Source organism: Vombatus ursinus, unplaced genomic scaffold (assembly GCF_900497805.2).
Source record: "Vombatus ursinus unplaced genomic scaffold, bare-nosed wombat genome assembly UNPS02014926.1, whole genome shotgun sequence".
Classification (NCBI taxonomy): Eukaryota; Metazoa; Chordata; class Mammalia; order Diprotodontia; family Vombatidae; genus Vombatus; species Vombatus ursinus.
Genome location: NW_020954704.1, coordinates 4589304 through 4614389, shown reverse-complemented (window position 1 = coordinate 4614389; position 25086 = coordinate 4589304). Strand labels below are relative to the sequence as shown.

Here is a 25086-nt window from a genome sequence, read left to right as displayed (position 1 = left end):
CATCCAGGCTGTCTTGGGCTGGAAATTTGTTTTTCTCTCTTTTTGTGAGTTCTGCTGCTTTAAAATTTGTTTAGAGCCATTTTTTATAGGTATTTGGAGGAGTTTGGGGGGAGAGCTCAAACAAGTCACTGCTTTCCCTCCGCCATCTTCGAAATAGGGAATTTTCAAACATTCCTAATGAGCTAAACCAGAGCTAAACAGAAAATTCATTTTTCAAATACAAGACTCAAAAGAAGCATAAAAAGGTAAATGGGAAAGAAAAAACATGTAAACTGTTTACATCCCTATACAGGAAGATGATACTTGTAACTCCAAAGAACTGTATCTCTATTAGTGCAGTTATAAGGAGTATACATAGATAGAGGGTGTGGGCATAAGTTGACTTTGATGGGATGTTAAAAAAAATTAAGGGGTGAAAAAAGGATTCTACTGGGAGAAGAGAAAAGGAGGAGGCAGAATGTGGGAAATTATATCACATGAAGAGGTGCAAAAGACCTATTACTGTGGAGGGAAAGGAAGGTGGGATGGAGTAATCACTATTTGAACTTTACTCTCATCAGATTTGGCCCTAAGAGGGAATAACATTCACACTTAGTTGGATGTAGATATCTCTCTTACCCTACAGGGGAATAGGAGGGGAGGGGGACATGAAACGGTGGGGCTGATAGAAGGGAGGACAGATCCAGGGAGGCAGTGGTCAGAAGCAAAACACTGGTGCAAAGGGACAGAGTGAAAGGAGAGAGAGAGAGAAATATAAACAGGGAGAAAATAAGATGGAGGAAAATATACAGTTAGTAATCATAATTGTGAATGTGAATGGTTTAAACTCACCCATAAAATGGAAGTAGATATCAGAGTGTATTGAAAACCAGAATCCTACAATATGTTGTTTACAAGAAACACATTTGAGCAGAGAGATACACACAAAGTAAAGGTAAAAGGCTGGAGCAGAATATATTATGTTTCAGCTGAAGTAAAAAAAAAAAGTAGGGACAACAATCATGCTCTCAGACAAAGTAAAGGAAAATATAAATCTAATTAAAAGAGACAAGTAAAGAAACTACATCTTGTTAAAAGGTATCACAAACAATGAAGTAATATCAATACTAAACATATATGTAACAAATGGTAATAGCATACAAATTTCTAAGGTAGAAGTTAAATGAGTCACAAGAGAAAAGAGTAAAATTATATTAGTGGGGGACCTCAATTTTCCCCTCCCAGTACTAGATAAATCTAACCACAGAATTACAAGAAAGAAGTTAAGTAGGTGAATAGAGTTTTAGAAAAATTAGATTTGTCAGCTTTTCTCCCAAGCTCAGTGCCAGGATCTGCTGCTTCAGTTGCATTCCTGAAATAAGATGGTGAAGGTTGGAGTCAACGGATTTGACCATATTGGGCGCCTAGTGACCAGGGCTGCATTCACCATGGGTGGAGTAGATGACCCCTTCATTGACCTCATCTACATGGTTTATATATTTCAATATGATTCCACCCATGGCAAGTTCAAGGGCACTGTCAAGGCTGAGAATGGAAAGCTAGTGATCAATGGAAAAGCCATTACCATCTTCTAGGAGCGGGACCCCACCAATATTAAATGGGGAGATGCTGGAGTCAAGTATGTTGTAGAGTCCACTGGAGTCTTTACCCAGCCCAGTGCGATAAAAAAGGCTGGGGCTCACTTGAAGAGTGGAACCAAGAGGGTTATCATCTCTGCCGCTTCTGCTGATGCCCCAATGTTCGTGATGAGAGTGAACCACGAGAAATATGATAACTTCCTTAATATTGTCAGTAATGCTTCCTGCACTACCAACTGCTTGAACCGCCTGGCCAAGGTCATTCATGACAACTTTGGCATTGTGGAAGGACTCATGACTACAGTCCATGCCATTACTGCTACCCAGAAGACAGTAGATGGCCTCTCTGGTAAGCTGTGGCATGATGGGCATGGTGCTTCCCAAAACATCATCCCTGCTTCCACTGGTGCTACTAAAGCTGTAGGCAAGGTCATACCTGAGCTGAATGGGAGGCTCACAGGCATGGCCTTCCGTGTTCCTACTCCCAATGTATCTGTTGTGGATCTGACCCGCTGCCTGGAGAAACCTGCCAAATATGATGATATCAAGAAAGTGGTGAAGCAAGCATCAGAGGGACCCTTGAAGGGCATCTTGGGCTACACAGAGGACCAAGTTGTAACCTGTGACTTTACCAGTGACACCCACTCCTCTACCTTTGATAGTAGTGCTGGTATTGCCCTCCATGACCATTTTGTCAAGCTCATTTCCTGGTATGACAATGAGTTTGGTTATAGCAACTGTGTAGTGAACCTCATGGCCTACATGGCCTCCAAGGAGTAAAGTGGAAAGCCATGAACCTTCATCCCCAGCCAAAAAAGGAGTTCCACCACTGGGAAGTCTACATTCCTAACCTACGTTCCTATACTGGGGATCCCATATCCCATTCACATCCTTGTCCCAAAGCACCCCTGTAGTTGGGAGGAGCCTAAAGTCTTATATTGTGTACCATCAATAAAGTCACCACATTCAGTGCAAAAAGAAAAAAAAAGAAAAAAAAGAAAAGAAAAGTTAGATATGATAGACTTCTGGAGAAAATTGAATGGGGGTAGAAAAGAATAAACCTTTTTCTCATTGGTACATGGCACCTACACACCTACTCACAATCAAATGCAGAAAGGCAGAAATATTAAATGCATCCTTTTCAGATCATAATGCAATAAAATTATATTTAGTAAAGGGACACGGAAAGATAGATTGAAAATTAATTGGAAATTGAATAATCTAATCCTAAAGAATGAGTGGGTCAAACAATATCTCATAGAAACAATCAATAATTTCATCAAAGAGAATGACAACTGTGAGACACCATACCAAAATTTATGAGATGTAGCCAAAGCAGTACTTAGTGGAAAATTTATGTCTCTAAAGACTTATATCAATAAAATAGAGAAAGAACAGATCCATGAATTGGGCATGCAACTAAAAAAAAACTAGAAAAAGAACAAAGGAAAAACCCCCAATTAAATACCAAATTGGAAATAATGAAAATCAAAGGAGAGAATAATAAAATTGAAAGTAAGAAAACTATTGAACCAATAAATAAAATTAAGAGCTGGTTTTATGGGGGAAAAAATAAAATAGATAAACCAGGGGTAGGGAACCAGTAGTCTCAAGGCCACATGTGGCCCTCTAGGTCCTTAAGTAAGGCCCTTTGACTTAATCTAAACTCCACAGAACAAATCCCCTTAACAAAAGGATTTGTTTATAAAACTAGACTTAGTCAAAAGGCCACACCTAGGGACCTAGAAGTTCACATGTGGTGTTGAGACAGCAGCTTCCTCACTCCTGAGATAAACCATTGGCTAATTTGATTAAAAAACAACAAAAAGGAAGAAAACCAAATTACCAGGATCAAAAATGAAAAGGGTGAATTCACCACTACTGAAGAGGAAAGTAAAGCAACAATTAGGAGCTATTTTGCTCAACCCTATGCCAATAAATCTGACAACCTAAGTGAAATGGAGAATGTTTTCAAAAACATGAATTGCCCAGATTAATAGAAGAAGAAATAGAATACTTTAATAACCCCATTTTAGAAAAAAGAAATTGAACAAGTCTTCAATGAACTCCCTAAGAAAAAAGCCCCATGGTCAGATAGATTCACAAGTTAATTCTACCAAATATTTAAAAAACAATTAACTCCAATATTATATAAACTACTTGGGAAAATAGGCAAAAAAGGAGTCCTACCAAAATCTTTTTATGACACAAACATAGTGCTGATACCTAAACCAGAAAGAACCAAAACAGAGAAAGAAAGATATAGACCAATTTTCCTAATGAATATTGATGCAAAAAAAAAAACAAATTAAATAAAACACTAGAAAGGAGATTATAGCAATATATCATCAGGATCATACACTATGACCAGGTGGGATTTATACCAGGAATGCAGAGCTAGTCCAATACTAGGAAAACTATCAGCATAATGGACCACATAAGTAACAAAATCAACAGAAATCACATTATCTCAAGAGATGCAGAAAAAAGATTTTTCACAAAATATAGCACCCATTCCTATTAGAAACACTAGAGAGCATAGTAATAAATGGAACTTTTCTTAAAATGATAAATAGTATTGATCTAAAACTATCAGCAACAATTATCTGTAATGGGCATAAGCTAGAAGCCTTCCCAATAAGATTAGGGGTGAAACAAGGATACCCATCATCACCACTATTGTTCAATATTGTATTAGAAATGTCAACTATAGCAAGAAGAGAAGAGAAAGAAATTAAAGGAATTAGAGTAGGAATGAGGAAACAAAACTTTGCAGATAATATGATAGTATACTTAGAGAATCCTAGAAAATCAAGTAAAAACTACTTGAAATAATTAATAACTTTAGCAAAGTTGCAGGATATAAAATAGACCCACAGAAGTCATCAGCATTTCTATATATTACCAACAAAGCCCAGCAACAAGAGATAGAAAGAAAAATTTCATTTAAAATAACTGTAAGACAACATAAAATACTTCGGAGTCTACCTGCCAAGAGAAACCCAGGAACTAAATGAACACAACTATAAAATACTTTTCACACAAATAAAGTCAGATTTAGACAATTGCTCGTGGGCAGGCTGAGCCAATATAATAAAAATGACAATTCTACCTAAATTAATTTACTTATTCAGTGGTATACCAATCAAACTACCAAAAAACTATTTTATAGAGCTAGAAAAATAATAACAAAATTCATCTGGAAGAACAAAAGCTCAAGAATATCAAAGGAATCAAGAAAAAAAAAGTGAAGGAAGTTGACCTAGCCATACCTGATCTCAAACTACATTATAAAGTAGAAATCGTCAAAACTATCTGGTACTGGCTAAGAAATAGAGTGGCAGTTCAGTGGAAGAGATTAAGTACACAAGACACTGTAGTTAATGACCATAGTAATCTTTTGTTTGATAAACCCAAAGACCCCAGCTTTTGGGATAAGAACTCCTTATTTGACAAAAAAAGGTGGGAAACCTTGAAAACAATATGGCAGAAACTAAGTATATACTAACATCTTACACTGTATACCAAGATAATGTGAAAATAGGTACATGATTTAGACATAAAGGGTGATACCATAAGCAAATTAGGGGACAAGGAATAGTTTATCTGTCAGATCTATGGATAAGGGAAGAATTTCTGACAAAACAGGAGAAAAAGAGCATTCATTACAAGATGTAAAATGAGTAATTCTAATTATATTAAATTAAAAATTTTTTGCACAAACAAAACCAGTGCAACCAAGATTAGAAGGAAAGTGGAAAGCTGGGACACAATTTTTACAGCAAGTGTGTCTGATAAAGGTCTCATTTCTTAAATATATAGAGAATTGAATCAAGTTTATAAGAATACAAGCCATTCCCCAATTGATAAATGGTTAGGCAAAGGATATGAACAGGTAGTTTTCAGATGAAGAAATCAAAGCTATCTGTAGTCATATGAAAAATGCTTCAAATCATTATTGATTAGAGAATTACAAATTAAAACAACACCTCACACCTATAAGATTGGCTAATATGACAGAAGAAGAAAATGATAAATGTTGGAGAGGATGTGGGAAAATTGAGACACTCATGCAATTGTTGATGGAGTTGTGAGTTGATCCAACTATTCTGGATAGCAATTTGGAACTATGCCCAAAAAGCAATCAAATTGTACATACCCTTTGATCCAGCAATATTACTGGGTCTCCATCCCAAGGAGATCATAAAAAAGGGGAAAGGATTACCTATATGTACAAAAATATTTACAGTAGCTCTTTTGGTGGTGGCAAAAAATTGGAAATTAAAGGGATGCCCATCAGTTGGGGAATGGCTGAACAAGTTGTGATATATAAATGTAATGGAATACTGTTGTGCTATAAGAAATGATGAACAAGTGGATTTCAGAAAAACCTGGAAAGACTTATATGAACTGATGCTGAGTGAAATGAGCAGAACCAGGAGAACATTGTACACAGTAAAAGCAACATTGTACAATGACTAACTTTGATAGACTTAGCTCTTCTCAGCAATACAATGAGCCAAGGCAATTCCAAAGCACTCATGATGGAAAATACTATCCACATCCAGAGAAAGAACTGATGGCATCTGAATGCAGATTGAAGTTTACTATTTTGACTTTCTTTGTGTATGTGTGTGTTTGTGTGTGTTTCCTTTTGGTCTGTTCTTCAATCACAACATGGCTAACATGGAATTATGATTGCACATGTATAACCTATATCAAATTGCTTGCCATTTTAGGAATGGGGGAGGAGAGGGAGATGGGGAGAAAAATTTGAAACTTAAAAATTGTTCTAAATGAATGTTAAAAATTGACTTCACATGTAATTGGAAAAAAGAAGTACTATTAAAAATAAAAACAGTGCATTGCCTTGCATAAAAAAGGCATATAACAAATATTTGCTGAATTGAATTCATAAGATTATAGATCAAAAGATGGAAGAGGTATCAGAAGCTATGTAGCCTAACCCATTTTACAGTTGAGGAAACTGAGAACCAGTGAGATTAGGTAACTTGCCCAAAGTTATAGAAGCAAGTGTCAGAGACAGAGTATGAATCCAAGTGCTCTGACTCCCAAATCTTTTCCCTGAACCACTCTGCCTGTACATGGCCCTGCTTCTTCCCATCCTTGGCTGCTAGCTGAGCTGAGTTCTCATATGGACAGTTCAGAAATACAGTCCAGTTAAGCCTCTTTCTAGGGTCTTGTGGGACAAGGGTCTTCAAGTCATTGGGCTTTTCTCCTTCTTTTTATTGCTCTTTGATTTTTCCAGATTTCATCTTTTTTTGCTTACCAGGACACTCATGGCAGAGACAGATGTAAATCCCAAGTGTCTTTTCTATCTTCTAATTCCTTTTTTTTTTTTTAAGGCTTTGGGACCTAAGCAGATTACATCAAAATCCCAGGGACTGTAGCAAAGGACTAGGGCAGGTGTGAAAAGGAAGTAGTGATCAGTAATTCCTAGATGTCATCACCTAGGAGCCATCAATGAGCAATTATTCTATGGAACAAAGAATGAAGTTTTTTCAGATTCTGGTGGTGCAATAGATGTTCAGATATAAAAATCATTATGAATGGTTCCATCTCTTTAAGTGATTTGGGTGATTGTCTTGTGGAGAAAAAACTGGACTTATAACCAAAGGTAACCACACCTTTGGCTATCATGAGGCAAGAAGAAACCTAACCTAGGATCTGTTTTTTTCTTCCTTCTATACACTTTGCTAGGATTCATTCTCCTTCCCATATCAAACCAATGCCAGTATGAAGGGAAAATGGGGCCAAGGCTAGAATCAGAGTCATTTCCTCTGGACCCAGTAAGAAGGATGCAGAATCTTGGATGCAAGAACTGAGGTATGCCCTCCCTGCTCCAATGGGGTCTCCAGATACCCTATGGCCACCTGGCCTCTCTTTCTTTCTTTGTAATCCTTGGCCTTTGTTTCTTCTCCTCAACATTAGCTTTCCTAATATTATTTTTTCTTCAGGAGCCAGGTTATTTATTACCTGACCATGTCTCCTTATTAATGTAACAGAAGTTTAAACATTATTCATCCCTGTGGCCTAGTTTGCCAAGGCAGAGCTAAGTGCTTATGAGCTTTGCAATTAGACCGAGCCCATGAAGTGCTGAAACATTTTCTCAAGCTGCTTTTTCATGGAAATGGGGTAAAGAGGAACGGAATGGGAGATGAGGGAGAAGAGGGTGGGGGAAATGGAGGCAGCCACCCCTAGGAGCTCCTTCTTTTTGCACATTTTCTCAAAGTGAAATGCTTTTGGCCTAGGACCGTGACCCTAAAGAGAGAACAATAAGGTTAACTTCACCTAACTTTTCTCTTCCTCTTTAGAATCTCTGTTTCTCCCTCCCCATTCTTTTCTTATCTTCCTTGGCAGGCCAAAGGAGCATATAATCTCTTGCTGGGTAGTCATCCATTAAGGGGTATTATGAATGAGAGGCCACGATATGGGGGATAATTAGAACCCTCCCCTTGCCCGGTCTACTCATGAAGACTGCAAAGTGCAACATAATGTCTAGATGAGCTGACTAGGTGAGTTGGGAAGAGTAGAGTGTGAGAGAGTTAGGTAGAGTGCTACATGCCTGGGAAGTGTGTCTAACGGGGCAAGAGTCCTGAGAATTCTTGAATTGATCATTAAAGAGATGATTAGTGGATATCTGGACTGTGATCAAGAATAGTTTTTGCCAAATTAAACTCATTTCCTTTTCCTTTTTTTTTTCGACAGAGTCCTAACTAGCTAGATCAGGGAAAGGTCATAGATTTAGTTTACCTAGATTTTAGCAAAGCATTTGATAAAACACCTCTCACTACTTTTGTGGAAAGGATTGAGAAATGTAAGTTTGATCATAGCATAGTCAGATGGATTTGGAATTTGCTGAACTCAATGAGTAGGTGTTAATGGTTCAGTGTCAATTTGGTGGGAAGCCTCCAGTGGAATGCACAGGGGTCTGTGCTTAGCTCTGTGCCGGTTGACATTTTTAGCCATAGCTTGGATAAAGCCATAGATGGCCTATTTATCAAATTTGCTGATGACAACAAGCTGGAGGGAGAGAGGATTTAGTGGAAGACAGGGTCAGGATCCAAACAGTTCTTGACAAGTCACAACACTGGGATGAATCTAATAAATGAAATTCATTAGGGATCAGTGGCATCTCACACTTGCATTTTTTTTTAAATCACCTTTACCAAGCATAGGAATAGGAAGGGATATTAAGACAGTGATTTTTCAGGAAAATATCTGGGAATTCTAGTAGTTTCCAAATTTAATAAGAACCAGCCAGCATATTTTTCTGGTAGCTAAAACAACTATTGCAATTTTGGGCTACACAAAGAAGGGCATAGCTTCCAGGAATAAGGAGATTATAGTCCCACTGTATTCTACTCTGTTCAGATGTCATCTGGAGTCTTATGTTCAATTCTGGGTGCCATATTTTAGTTAGGACAGAGAATTTCCAGAAAAGGACAAGCAGATTGTTGAAGAGCCTCAAGGATATAATGTGATGATTGATTGAAAGAAATAGAGATGTGGGACCTGAAGAAGAGAAGCCTTTGGCAGGACATTGACTATTTGTACTCTGAATGTGAGATGATGGTCCAAGGGTGGGGAACCTGCGGTCTCAAGGCCACATGTGCCCCACTAGGTCCTCAAGTGTGGCACTTTGACTGAATCCAAACTTCACAGAACAAATCCCCTCGAAAAAAGGATTTGTTCTGTAAAACTTGGACTCAGTCAAAAGGCCACACCCAAGGACCTGGTCAAATGATCAATGAATGGACATATTTCTGGAGGAGTTGAATCATTAGAGGCAGCTAGGTGGGACAGTGGATGGAGTGCTGGCTGGACTTTGAGACAGGAAGATCTAAAATCAATTCTAGCCTCAGACACTTAATAGCTGTGGATTGCTAGGTAAGTCACTAACCTCTCAGACTCAGTTTCCTTATCTGTGAAAATGGGATAATAATAGCACTTACCTCAAAGGGTAGTTGTGAGGATCAAATGAGATCAAATATGGAAAATACTTTACCAACCTCAAAGCACTGTATAATAGCTAGCTACTTGTCATTCTTGACATTCTCGCTAAAATAAATCCTGAAGAAAGAAATTAAAGTCAAATGGCAGGATGGTGCTAAGGTACTCTTTAGAGAGACAAAGAAAGGAGTTGATAGAGTGAGTTTTATCATTCACCCAGAGAAAACTAGAAATATTATTTAATGGGATATTTTATCCGTATGTAACACTAATGGTAAGTATGAGATTACTAATGACAAGTAATGTAGATCATGTAGTTATCAATGGTAAGATACTGATGGTAAATGGAGAAATCAACATGTTCTCTGATAGTTGGTGATTTCAAAGCAAAGGAGAAGAAGAAGTAGAAGGATAAAGAAGAGGAAAAAGAGCAGGAGGTAGAGGAGAAAGTGGAGAAAGATGGAGAGAAGAAGGAGGAAAAGGAAAAAAAGGAAGAGGAAAAGGAAAAAGAGGAGAAGGAAGAGGAGAAGGAGGAAGAAGATAAGAAAGAGAAAAAGGAGAAGCAGGAGGAAGAAGAGAAGAAAAAGGAGGAGGAGGAGGAGGAGAAGGAGAAAAAGGAGGAAGAGAAAGTAAAGGAGGAGGAAGAGGAGAAACAGTAAAGGATATGATATATAATTAAAACAATTTAAACTTGAATTATTTGAATAATTAACTGAAAATAAGAAAAACGAACAATAAAAATGACATTGACTGTAATAATTTCATCCAGAAGTTTAGCCAATGTAAATTAATTGCCACAACAATTTTAAAAAAGAGCCCAGAAAACTAGTTAGCAAACATCTGAATTACTTGCCAAATGGAGAAAGATTACTTGCCAAAGGTAGTCTTGCTTTTTGATATAAATTCATTTGTAAAATCTTATGAAGAAGAATGATGGACAATTATGAGTAGTATTTGCTCATAAAGCTGCAAAAGAATCAGTGGAGAGCAAAGCCAATCAAGCAAAGCTATTCAAAGATGAAAATGGAAAGAGAATTACAAATGGAAGAAAAATAAAAAAAGGTTTACAAAAACCATTTTAACAAATTTTTGTCCACTAACAATAATAGAATGACTACACTTGGACTTCAGCATCGCAGTTCCAGATGTGCTTAGGGAGGAGGTAGAAATAGTGCTAAATAAAACAAGAATGGGAAAAAGTAACCTCATTAGACTAAGTATATGTACAGCAGATCTGTGGTGGAGGCCATGCAATTGTAGGGGCATCAAGGGACTGATATATAAGATATATGAAGGAAGGAAAGATAAAGGCATAGAAAAAGTTTTGAACCATATGAAAAGGTGACCAATATCTACTGACCTATATGCTTACTATACAAAATCTTTATGAGAGTCATCTCAGGAATCACACTAATAGAGGGCACTCTCTATGAGAGTATTAATAGTAACAAGTTGATGTTTTGAAGCCTGCTTCCAAACAATAGCCCATTATCTTTATTCTTTCACAATTAAGTGAAAGATGCAAAGAATCTAAGATACAATTGTGCTTGTTGTTTGTTGATTGCTAAGAAGGAGGAGGAGGAGGAGAAGGAGAAGAAGGGAAAGAAGAAAAAGAAGAAGGAGGAGGAGGAGGAGGAGAAGATTTGATTCATTAGAACAAAACAGTGCCTTATAGACTCTGTTACAACAAACTGACTCCCATGTATACATCAAGATCATCCAGGACTACTTGGAAGATGCAATAACATAAATAACCCTGTTCAGTAATCCCCTGATGATAAACATTAGAAAAGCATAATACAGAGAGGTGTTTGCTGCTGTGATGGAGGAGATCCCACAAAGAGTCAGAATTGAAGAGCATGATGAGGTGTTCCAGATGACTCCATTTGCAGATGACATTGACACCAAGCTCCAGGACAGTGCAGAACTCCTGGAAGATAGCAGTAATCCCATAAAACAGCTTGGCCTGTCCATCTACATAGAAAAGACCAAATGTACGAAGAATAACCATTGCCCAGATTTCAATATGCATTTGAACAATACCCAATAGAGCTTGTCCAATAGCATGTAATTTCTGTGGCAGATATTATAGATAGACAGTGAACTGGGCTCAGAATTGAACAGACATTAGAGGGTGGGCTCGATTACTTTTGGGAAACTACCAAGTTCTTTTACTGTCCTCCAACTTGTCATAAGATCAAAGACATCTTTTAAATACTGACATTATTTATATGACAGCAAGCTGTGTAACATCACTGCCTCTGAAGACCTCTTAAAAAGGAGTCTCACATAAAGGACAATGGAAAGGTTTATGGTGGGTGTGAGCTAACTACAACATACAACCAGCATGGCAAAGAATCAGGGACTCAGGGGGTATCCATCAACTGGGGAATAGCCAAACAAGATACGGCATATGAATATGATGGAATATAATTATGTTGTAGGAAATTGTGAAGAGGATGGTTTTAAAGATTTATTTGAACCAATGCAGAGTGAAGTGAGTAGAACAAGGAGAACCACTTATATAATAACAACAATATTGTAAAGATGATCAATTTTGAAAATCTTAAGAACTCTGATGGTGAAGAAGGTTTCCTACCTTCTGATAGAGAGGTGATGGACTCAGAGTACAGATTGAGGCATATTTTCTTTTGGATTTAGCCAATTTGGGAATATGTTTTACTTGGCTATGCCTGTTTGTGAAAAAGATATTTAAGTTTTCTTGCATTCTCAATGAGGAGAGGAGGTGGAAAAGAGAGAAGGCAGATATTCATTTAAAAAAATAATTGCAAAAAACCAAACCAAACCAAAACAAAACAATAACATATAACCAACAAGGAACTCTGAAAAAAAGGAGTAAAAGTCATGAAGAAAGTGTATGTTAGGAAGAGAGGATGGGCTGGTCATATGATAAGAATGAGGGATGACAGGTAGACAGTGTTATATTGATGCTAGTGGTATGCTGGTAAATGTTTAACAGCTGGTTCTCTAGAAAACAATATATGTACACCACACAAATTTAATCTACAGCATTAAGATTTTTCATTTCACTTCTTTTTTTTTTTTTTTTTTGGCCGGGGAATCGGGGTTAAGTGACTTGCCCAGAGTCATAAAGCTAGTGAGTATCCTGTGTCTGAGGCCAGATTTGAACTCAGGTCCTCTTGACTCCAGGGCTGGTGCTCTATCCACTGTGCCACCTAGCTCCCCACCCCCTCCCATTTCACTTTCTTAAGTCTAGATCAGAGTTGTCAGCAGCAGCACTCTCAGGTAAGGTCAGAACCAGATTAAAATGCAATTGGGAAACACTTAACAAAATAAACAAAAATACAATAAAACTCAAATAACATTACATTTTAAATATTTTTTATTTTAATCTAAACTTAATTAAAAAAACCAAATGTTTCCATAATACATGAAACTGCAAATGTATTATGTACAACTAGCTATTCTTTTTAAATATGTAATAAAGTTATCGTGTAATTTTTCCCCCTCCCTCCTGCCCTGCTCTAATATTTTAAAACTAACTCAATATGTGGCCAGCAGGGATTCTTATGTATGGTTCTATTTGAGTTTGAGAGTACTGAGCTACACAGTCAACAAAAAAATAAAACAAGCCCTGATTTGTAGCATTTGCCAATTTCAAGGTATAAATGTTTGAGGTGACTTCAACACACTCCTGACTGATGTCCTCATCAAGCTTGGAGAAAGTGAGGAAGGCCCCCAGCATGCTGAATGGACAAACCATGGTGAGCTTTTAGAATGAACAAAAGTCACTCAAGATAGGTGGTGATTTGTATCATTGGAGGGAATTCCCGAAAAGATAAGATTTAATGTTCTTGTGAGTTAGAGTCAGGAAAATCTTCTTTGTTAATGGATCTAAGCCAAAGTGGAATGGGCTGCCTCAGAAGGTAGTGGGTTCAGCCTCATCGGAGGTATTCAAGCAGAAGGTGGATGACCATTTGTTAGGTATATTATAGGTATATATATATATATATATATAGGTATATTATTAGGTATATTATAGGTATATGGCTTATTTGGGGGTTATAGGTTAATGGTTGCTTGGGTCCCTTCCAACCCTAATATTCTGTAATTGTGTGATTCTGTGAACTTTAGCGTTCCACTTTGTTTCTCAAATGGGTTTTCCCCGAATAAATGACTTTCTTGGGATTATGAGGCTTTGATATCCAGGAAATCCTCAGTATGGGGGTAGTATAAAAGGAGGTTTTGGGTGGGATCTCCCAGGATAAGGCCTAACAACATTCTATCCTACCTACAATTAGGTAGTGCAGTGAATAGAGTATTGGGTTTGGAGTCAGGAAGACGAGTTCAAATTCAGCCTTAGACCTTTATAGCTATGTGGCCTCTGGGCAAGTTATTTAATCTCTCTCTGCTTTGGTTTGCTCAGATGTAAAATGGAAATAATAATGGTACCTACTTCAAAGGATTGTTGTGAGGATCAAATAAGATAATATTTGTAGAGCACTTAGTGTCTGGCACATAGTAGGTGCTTCATAAATGCATATTCCCTTCCCTTTTCCCTTAGTCCTTACACAGGAAATCTCAGCCTGCTTATCAGTGAGTAGCACTGGGGCTACTCATGTGACATCATGGGGCATCCCTCCAGAGGAAAGCTCACCCAAGAAAGATGCCCCTCCTTGCCCCTTCCTGGTACTTTTGCTTGCATAGCTCTGCACAGCCTAGAGGTTCAGGCTGGTATAGGGAGAAAGAGTACTGGATTTGAACTTAGAGTTAATAAAAAAATCTAGAATAAGAACGTACCTTAGAGGACACCTCGCCTAACCCTCTAATTTGACAGATAAGGAAATTGTGTCCCAGGGTCACCCAGGTCTAAGTACCAGAGACAGGATTTCAACGCAGGTCCTCTTATTCCAAACGTGTCTTCATTCTGCTTTACCAGGCTAATCACTACAGTTTACATCCTTGCCCTGACCCTTCTTGGCTTGGTGACTTTGGGTAAATCGTTTCACTTCTCTGACTCTTTTTTTCTCCTTTGTAAAATGGGAGGAATGATATTTTCATTACCTGCCTTCCATGTAATGAAAGCTCTTTTGCAAAACTTAGAAGCACTATATAAATGTGAACTGTTCTTTTCACCTATAAATTTGTCCATTTTTATCCAATTGATTTGAACCATTCAATCCCATCCAATACAACAAGTGTCTACTATGTACAAGACAATGCATTTAATAATAATAAATAGCATTTACATAGTGCTTTAAGATTTGCAAAGTGCTTTTCAAATATTATCTCATTTGATATTCACAACTACCCTGGGAGGTGGGTGCTATTATTATTTTCTCCATTCTACAGATGGGAAAACTGAGGTCAAGAGAGTTTAAGTGGCTTGCCCAGGGTCACACAGCTAATAAGGGCCTGTAATGGGATTCAAAACCAGGTCTTCGTGGCTTGAAGACCAATGCTTTATCAGCTGTACCACCTAGTTGCTGGAGAAACAAAGACAAATGTCATTTTCTGCCTACAGGAGATTCAACTTGAAAACATTTAGGGATATATGTGATAATTTGAAGGAGGAAGAAAACACTAAGAAATACAGGGATCATAGAAGACACTTTAGTTGAGCTTTGAAAGAAGCTAGAGATTCCAAGAGGCAGACGGGAGGAAGAATGGGTTCTAGGAAAGGAGGCCAGCCTTCAAAAAGGCATGGAGGCTAAAGATGGAGTGCCAAATTCATGAAACATCAAGTATGGCAGTTAGGCTGGAACACAGAGTGGCTGAAAGGGAGTCATATAATAATCTGGAAAGATAAGCTAGGATCAGACTGTGAAGGCTTTAAAGGAGGGCAAAATCTACTCCACATAGTCTAGGCTAGATTTTCCCTAAAGAGACAATGAAACTATGCTTAAGACTTGATTGGTCAAAGAGACTGAGGCTCAAACTTCTTGATATAGCTTTTAAATAGAATGATCTAAGGCATAAGAAAGTGAATGCATGAAGAGTTGGGACTCTTCAGGCTTGACAGTCTCCCTGCTACCATACAAGTCAAAAAACCCTTCTGACTTGATGAGACTAGAAGACATATCCCTGAGACAAGTACAGAAGTGAGGGGAGCTGCATCCACCTGAATCTAAGTTATACTGTATATTCTTTCTATGTTATTGTTAAGTAAACTTTTAAAAAAAATGCTTGATGATTTACAGATGAGGTAACTGAAGTTTGGAGAGGTTAAGTGAGTTGGCCAGGGTGACATAACTAGGAAATTTCTGATGCAGGATTGGAATCCTGGCATTCCTGTCTTTAGATCCAGCGGGCTATCCATTATTGTCATACTGCTTGTCAGAAAAACTCTAAGAAAGAGACACTTGAACCAATACAGTCTTTGTCTCAGAAGATCTGGAAGCTTCCTAAATATAGATCACATTAAATAAAAAATACCCAGAAAGCAACAGGTATATCCATAGGTGGTGCAGTCTACGACAGGCAAGCCATATGAACACAAGGCCTTTAGGAGGGGTCTTGTTATATGAACTGGTCTTTGGGCAGTTTTCAGATGGAAAAGATTTCTCATCAGAAATCAGGACAATGGGGGCAGCTAGGTGGCACAGTGGATAGAGCACTGGCCCTGAAGTCAGGAGGACCTGAGTTCAAATCCGGCCTCAGACCAAAAACGCTTGACACCAGCTGTGTGACTCTTGGCAAGTCACTTAACTCCAATTGCCTAAAAAAAAAACCAACCAACCAAACAAACAAACAAAAAAAAGAAATCAGGACAATGGACAAGACATCAATCTAGGAAGCAAGAGATCTGGGTTCTAGTCACAGTTCTACTGCATGATCTTGGATAAGTCACTTCACTCTTCTTGGACTTAGTTTCTTTACCCTTCAAAATGAGGGGGTTGGATTAAATAGCCCCTCTCCTCTAATATTCTATTTTTTTCATGCTGGTTATCTCAAGTCTCTCTTCTTGGGGAAATGAGCCCTAGCTTATAGCTAGGCTCATAGCCCTAGCCCTCGCCCTAGCCCTTGTGAGTAAGTTGCCATCTTCAGTCCAATCATCTTCTGATGGGAAAGGCCTCAAAATGTACAGAATTTATGTATAATTGAACCACAGCTTTTGTGTGGAGAGCAAATCGAACTGATCATTTGGAAGGGCTGTTTGGCTGAGCTGGTAACTGTGGATAGAGTATCTAAAGCTTTTGAAGATATGGCATGTAGTTGGTAATCTAATCGTCCTTCCTCCATGCAAATCTGGAGAGATGCACATTTACTTCATTCATTCACTTACTCAACAAGTATTGGTCGAGTAACATTAGTTACAATTTTGTATTTGGAGTGACTGCTAGTTGGACAGAAATCAATCCAGTGTTCCCCTACTTGATCTCTGGGAAGCCACCATCCATGACCCCATGACTGTTGAACAAGTTGGTTGGCTGACAAGTTGGTCCATCTCGTCATAAGGAGACTGGAAGCCATGCAAGTACATACGAGCAGGAGTAAATATATAGAATCAAAGGAAGAGTGGCCACAGCCAGGAGCAGAAGTGTAGGCTGGGAAGCCTGTTGCCATAAGGAGTAAGTACCAAAATGCCCAGACTAGGATTGTATGATTGAATTATGCATGAGAGACAGGGGACAGATTCTGTGTTACTATAAACAGTCAGGACTCCAGAGAAGGGCTAGTGATCCTTGCCCCATTTCAACCCTTCTTCTCTCTCCAGAGAGGGCAGGAATCTAATGTCTCTTTAAAGGCATGGGAGTCTTATCTTTGTTTACCTTTCTTCCACTTTTCAAGAAAGAGAGAGAGAGGGAGAAAGAGGAGAGAGGTAGAGAGAAAGAGAGAGAGAGAGAGAGAGAAGAAAGGGAGGAGAGAGCTAGAGAAGGGGGGGGGGAGAGAAAGAAATTACAGCATTTTGCCAGAACAAGACATTATGGTGGAGGGGCTTGAGCTAACTAAAGAGAATTATTCATTTTCCTAACTTCCCCAAGCAGAGTGTTCATTTTTAAAACTTTTTTTTATTTTTTTTTTGGTTGGGCAATGGGGGTTAAGTAACTTGCCCAGGGTCACACAGCCAGTAAGTGTTATGTGTCTGAGGCTGGATTTGAACTTAGGTCCTCCTGAATCCAGGGCTGGTGCTCTATCCACTGCACCACCTAGCTGCCCCCCAAGTAGAGTGTTCAAAAAAACTTATACCTAAATCTATCTGGAGTCAGCTATGGGAGACTGTGGCTGGTTGGAATGCATTGGAAACAGTGCTTTTGACAAAGTTCTCCCCAGTTGAAGTCCAGTTTGAAAGGAAAAACCTTTCCCTGAGGAGAGCTGCTGGAGAAAAGTCACACCCAAGGAGAAAAGTAGCCCATACAAAAGCAGGAAAGGAGTAAGAGTGACAATTCTGTTCAATGACATAGTTTAGAACAACTCTACACTATTGTTAGACAGTCATTCAGCATCCAGTTGTTTCCACAGTCCCTTTTCTATAGTACTTCTCCCTGTGATCTTGCTCTTTGTGGTTGGAGGATACTGGACCAACAGACCAGTTATCTGAATCTATTGATATATGGGTACCTCACCCCTGGGATCAGCCTAAGTTTGAGAGGGTAAATAAATCTTTAGGGAGCAGAAAGCTCAAATAAAGAGGAAGGGCATTAGCAAAGGCAGAGCCTTGGTTACCTCACCAGGTTCAATAAAAGCCATTTCTCCAGATCCATGAAAGGTGACAAGTAGACAAGTGCCCTTGCTCACTGGAGATAACAGCCTCAGGAGCTATTATCAGCCTAATTCCTTTTTACACTGATGTAGATTTGATGCTTGCTAATATATGTCTTGTATGTTTAATGGCCTTTTAATGATGAAGTGGATCAAAAGCATTTGAGATCTGAACCTGAACCATTAGTCTCCATTCCAGAAATCCATGATAATTATTGCAGCTGCTTTGCCAAACTCTGTGCTATCATCAGGTCACCGCAAATATAGACACACTGTTTATCACAATTGGTGCTAGGCAAAGAGAATCCATTAAGGTGCTCAGGCCCTAGTGGGAGAGGACGGGGAGGGGAAAGGAGAATGCCGAGAGCTCATCTTGGGCATAGGCAATTGGCAGAAACTGTTTACCCATTCACACAGCCTCTGTGTCTGTGGAACGATAAGACTGATCGTGAGAGCTTGAAGGTCTATTTCAGGGGGCAGGATTTTAGAATTATTTGCTATAGCCAACCCTTTCAGTGTCAGCCACGGTAAGTTTCTTTTATTGGCCTGGGGAGGGTGGCAGATGGTCTTAGGAGCAGGGGCCAGAGCCATAGGTGATGACCACCCAGGACGCCTAATTATGGGATGTAGGTATTAAACAGAGGGAGTTACCTACAACAGCGTATTACCAAGGGTTTTAAGCTGACCCGAAGAGCACATATGACTCACTTCCTTGATACTTTATATTTAAAATCCTAAGCTTAACCTTGGATAGTTAACTGAAAACTCTTGGGATTTCTAAATCTAGTTCCTCCACCAAAGAGTGGCCCTACTTTTCCTAATCTTGAAATAAGTATCCTGGTTAATATAGGCTTTATCATTTTAACTGGCAAATAGGGATATCCATCAGGTTCTGAACTCAGGGGAATTCATTGATTTTCTGTCTGTCTCTCTTCCCCTCCACTTGCGTGTCAATTCGGGCCATAAACTGCACACAGTGGATGCATTCTATCAGTCAGTGCTTTGAGATCTCTGGTTCTGCCACTTCCCAGTTGCCCTTTTTCAGATCTCCTTTACTTCAGTAGGACCACAAGTTTCTCTTTCTACAGTATAATGTTTTTTTTAATTGATATCTTTTGTTTTCATATTACCTCCATTTCTAAATATATCCCTCCCCTTGCCCTGCCCGGAGAGCTATGTTTGTAACAAAGGAAAAAGAGAAAAAAAAGAACAGTGCAGCAAGTCTGAATCTGATAGTATATGCAATACTATGCACTCATAATTCCCCACTTTCTGCAATTGAATTCACTTCACTCTTCATTAAGTGACTTCTATGAAAGATCCTGGGAATATTCAGGCAGTTTCTAACAACAAATACTTATATGACACTTTGTATACTGCGGGGAATGATTAATTTATACCTGTACTTTATCCCCCTACTTTACTCCAATCGCTATTACTCATTTTAGTGTGATTCTATAGGGGTAGTGATTATTTCTGTTATACTTGTCAATCAATTTACAATTATTCGATCTATCATTAATAAAGCTATATGATTCTTTCATATTTTAGGACCCAGAACTTTAAGTTACAAGATTATAAGTTAACTTGCTTGATATGAAGTTTACTTGTTTAATCATAGGAAGCTAACTAGAGGACCTCCACCCTTTCTTCTTGCTGAGCAGGTGACCAAGCCCAGTGTGGCTAAGATGACCTAATGATATGGAAAATCCCTCAGCTATTTCTGATTGTCCCTCCACCTTTATTATCCCTTTGTTGGGGAAATGGACCTATGGCATTTGGCCAATGGATGACCCTGTCTTTGCATTGGTGGAGGCTTTCTGTTGTCCTACATGGGGCTAGTGAATGACCATTAGTCCTGCCCATTTTGGGACATCTTCTACTAGTCATTGATCATAGGCATGAACTGAAGTTTCTCCTGGAGGGTCAAGCTATAGGTTTCTTAACCAATGAGATCCTGTATTTTACTCTGCCTCGTTTGTATCATCCAGATGCCAAGCACTATAAAACTAAGGTTCTTGAGAAATGAGGCATCTCAGATAGTGAGGAAGATCTGAGGTCCCATTTATTGAAGGGGGTCACGTCCCTTTAATAAATGGTTATTGGTTCACAGTTCTGCCTCAGTTGTTTTTTTTACTGCTTATTGGACATTTTTACAACCCTACAATACATTATCCATTTATGCCATACAACAAACTTGAGGTAAATAGTACAACTAACATCCCCATTTTACAGATGAGGCCCAAAGAGCCTGGGCAAGTCATTTAACCCTGTTTGCCTTAGTTTCCTTACCTGTAAAATGAACTGGAGAAGGAAATAGCAAACCACTCCAGTATCTGTCCCAAGAAAACCCCAAATGGGGTCACAAAAAGTCAGACATGATTGAAACCACTGAACAACAACAACTTGTATGTGGTTTACTGTTCTAGAACTATTGTTCTAGTCACCAAGATCTCAGACCTCTGTTAAGTAGCAATCCCAGGATTCAAACCTAAATCTTTTGTTGCCGGATTTGGTGCAATTCCATTAAAGTTATAGCTGCTTCTCATATAATATATTCTCTACCTTCAAAGAAATAACAGTCGAATGGAGGGAAACAAATGTATAACTATCATACAAAAGGGAATGTGTAAGTGTAAATGAGAGGGCTTGAGAATATGCCATCAGGAATTTAAGATAGGAAAGATCAATTTCAGTTGGTGGGATCAGGGAAGGCTTCATGGAGGAAGTGGACCTTAAGGGAAGGGACGGATTTTAAATGTAGACATGGGAGAAGGGAGCTTGTAAGCAATCACCATTCACCTATGCCATGATATGTTTATGTTGAGGGGGGCACAGGAAGGTTAATTTCCTAAAAGACCAATGGAGCACTCCCAAAACTATGAGCAAACTATCAGGCTTAAGTTTATTTATTTAATACTCAAATATTGAATGATATTATGGGCTAAACCTGATTCAGGCTCTTCTGGTGCTTTGGGTTTGGATTGGGATGAAATGAGATACTTGTAGACTGGCTAAGAGTTAACAAAAGGAGGTTTACTTAGCTATAGCATTCTAAGCAAGGATATACCATTGATTTAGCCTAGTATAGGTTCCCTGCTTCTGTGTTGCCTATGCTGGTCTATTGGTCAGAAGTCTGAAGGAGGAGCTCCTGATTCCTCATGACCTGGAATTTTGTACTTAGGCCACTAGAAAGCTGTGTACCCTGAGCTATGTGATTCATACCTCGGTCCCCTGAGCCATTTAAGTCTTGAAGATTATTTTAATATCTTTAAGGAAAATTAAGCTAGTCCATGTGGCAGGATCTTAGGAAATATTGTTCCTACCATACTCTGCCTATGGTAACAAAGTCCTAAAGGTGTTCTAGAGCAGGGGTATCAAACTCACAGGGCTTGAAAATGCCTTAGGCAAACCCCCTGAGTATAACCTGAGCTAGATTAAAATATAATTGGTAAATATTTAATAAAAATAAATAAAATTACAGTAGAACATAGATAATGCTAATATGTGGTTTTCTAAGTCAACATGCAGCTAGGCAACTAGGTGGACAGAGCAGCAGGCACGGTAAAATAGGGCACTGGCCCTGGAGTCAGGAGGACTTGAGTTCAAATGTGCCCTTAGACACTTAATAGCTGTGTGACCCTGGGCAAATCACTTAATCCTGTTTGCCTTAGTTTCTTTATCTGTAAAATGAGCTGGAGAAGGAAATGGCAAACCACTCCAGTATCTTTGCCAAGAAAACCCCAAATAGGGTCAAGAAGAGTCAGACATGACTAAATTGACATAACAACAACTTGCATGTGGTTGACTATTCTAGAGGACCTTACACAGTTTAAGTCTCCTTAGAGTTGTTATTGAACTCCCTTGACTCCCGGTATGTTAGAAGTAGTAGTGTGCTGGAAAATGTTTAACAACTGGCTCTTCAAAAAGGGGTAACACAGCTTTAAAGTTTAATCTGCATTATTAGCATTTTATTCATCACTTTCTTAAGTCTAGATAATCAGCAAAACAATTAATCAAACCCTGATTTGTAGTGTTGCTAATTTCTAAGATGTAAAGGCTCACATTGAACATTTAAAAAGCAGCTCTCACAAGTTGAAACAAACACACTTCAGTACATCCCTGGTTAGAAGCCTGAGATAGGTAGCATTATAGGAGGAAAAACAAAACCAAAAACACATAGTAACACTTCCCCTACTATCCCTCACCTCCACCCCACCCCACAATCAAACTATGTTACAGGCCCTTGAAGGAGTGATAGGATAGGGTGTTGAATGAAGATCAGAAATCCCAAGTTTCGTCTCCCCCCTTTGGAAGGACTGAATCTCACATCTTAATAACGTGTTCCATGTGATAGGGAATGCCAAATCTCTGCAGCTTACAGACAGTCTCCAGATGTAAAGCGGTGATGAGAAGCAAGAGCAGCACCAGAGACTTCAGGACTTCAGGGCAGATGATAACACTTCTGGCAGAGTCACTGATTCTCATCACGGGTCAGGGTAGAGCGTAGTAAGGTAGCTTAAGGGTCATTACCCTCTTGCATAGAGGCAGCTAGATGGCTCGGTAGAGGGATGGGCCTGGAGCCAGGAAAATGTTGCCATTTAGCTGTGTCTAACTTTTCATGACCCCATGGACCGTACTGTCCATGGGGTTTTCTTGGCAAAGATACTGGAAAGGTTTGCCATTTCCTTCTCCAGTAGATTAAGGCAAAAAGAGGTTAAGTGACTTGCCCAAGGTCACACAGCTAGTAAGTGTCTGAATCCAAATTTGAACTTAAGTCTTGGGTCCAGTGCTCTATACGTTGCCTACCTATCCCTAACACAGTATAGTAGATGCTTAATAAATATTGGTTCCTCCTCTTTTCCTTCTACTCTTGTTCTGATCCAATTCTAAGAATTTAACATACCGTTGTAGTCTGGGCATGATTCAGGATGATCTGATGCTTTAGGCTCAGATTGGAATGAAATGAGATATTTGTAGGGCACCCAAAAGTTAGCAAAAGAAGGCCCACTTAGCCACAGCATAGAAAGGATATATAGCAAAGATACAGTGTTGATTCAGTTGAGCATGGCTTCCTTGCCTCTGTATTGGCCATATTGGAGTACCTGACTCTTTCTGTGCTGGTTTTTTGTGTTTAGGCCACATAGAAACTACATCGATGAATCAGGCCTCGGTTCCTTGGGCCATTTAATTCTTGAGGCTGATTTAAGTACCTTTTAGGGAAAGGACCTTAGCCTGCATGGCAGGGTCTTAGGACATATTGCTCCTACTACATGTATACCTACCATACAGGTGCTTCATGGAGGCAGCATAGGGATATTTGATTCCTAATTCCAGCTCTGCCACTAATGATTTATGAGGGACACACTTTTAAGCTTAATCTGCATTATTAACATTTTCTCAATCACTTTCTTAAGTCTAGAGAAGCAAGAAACCAATAACTCAAACCTTTATTTGTAGCATTTGCTGATCTCTGAGGTGTAAATGCTCAGACTGAAAATTTAACAATGGGCTGTCCTGTGTCAATTAAATCTGGTATATAGTAGGAGTCACATAAATGATCATTTTCTTTCTATTTTCTTTTTGACTTTTTTTTTTTTGGTGAGGCAATCAGGGTTAAGTGACTTGCCCAGGGTCACACAGCTAGTAATTGTCATGTGTCTGAGACTGGTTTTGAACTCATGTCCTCCTGACTTCAAGGCCAGAGCTCTATCCACTGTGCCACCTAGCTGCCCCATCTTCCTATTTTCTTTATTCTCATCCACGTTACTGGCCACTGGTTAAGGGGCTTCTGTTGCCTCAATGGGAGAAAATTCATACTTTTCTCTTTCTTTTTCCCTATTTCCCTTTCTTGCCATCTTAATGACACCAAAAGGGTCTTTTTCTTTTAGTCAGCTGTCTAAGCGAGGAGGAGAGTGGCCACGCCTTGAGGAGATGGGCATTTCAGAGCAGACAGAAATTAAGAAATACCTTGTTCTTTTGCTCTGACCTTGGTTTCTCAGCCCCCTGTCCACCTAGGCCAGAGACCCCCAGTGCTACTTCCTCAGAGGCAGTGATACACTGCCATTCTCCTTGACACAGACCATCTGCCCAATGATTGTGTTAAGAAGGTAACATATCTCCCTTTCCTCACAGAGGTCAACCTAATTTACTCCTGTGTGAGTGAGGCCCACGACCTTGTCATTGCCTGGCTCTGTCTCTGATGAATGGGAAGTCGTGGCAATAGCTGCCTATTCCTAGTAACTGGCTTGGGAGTAGATGGTCATTTTGAGGCTGAGATATTGTCTGTGTGAAAGTTCAATGGAGTGTGGTAATAGCTGCACCACCATAAACCCTCCTGATTATCTGAGCCTGCAGCAATATGCCCCCTCCTCCTGTCCCCTAGTCACTCAATCACTTCCCTAGAGTCACCTGGAGGCAATCAGGGTTTCTCCAGCTTCAGGTCTTTGCTCCAGCTGTGGGAACTGTAGTTGGCTTTCCCTGTCACTACTGCAGGTGTCACAGACTGACAGAAGAGGGCTGCTGTCCATGGTTCCCTTTCTTCATGAGGAAAGACTGTCAGGGACTAGAGGTCTCTCTCTGTGTGAGTTTTTGTTGTTGTGTTTTTGTTTTGAAACAACACAGCTATAGAGTTAGGACCTTGATTCTTTCTTCCCCAGCCTTACTTTCTAAAATTTACAGATAATTAGTGCTTATAAAACATAGCACCAAAGTCACCTCAAGTTCAGCAAAGTAGTAGTTATGTCACCTCTCTGAATTCAACTGCTTTCTCTGTCTCTGACACTGAGTTGTTGGTTTTTTTTTCTTTTTGGGCATCTGTCTCTTTCCTAAACCTTAAGAAAACCTTAAG

General features: G+C 39.2%; 1 pseudogene; it reads left to right on the top strand.

Annotated features, from left to right (window-relative positions):
- The first annotated feature begins 1361 nt into the window (after positions 1 to 1361).
- LOC114029346 lies at positions 1362 to 2469 on the top strand (annotated as a pseudogene).
- The last annotated feature ends 22617 nt before the right edge of the window (positions 2470 to 25086 follow it).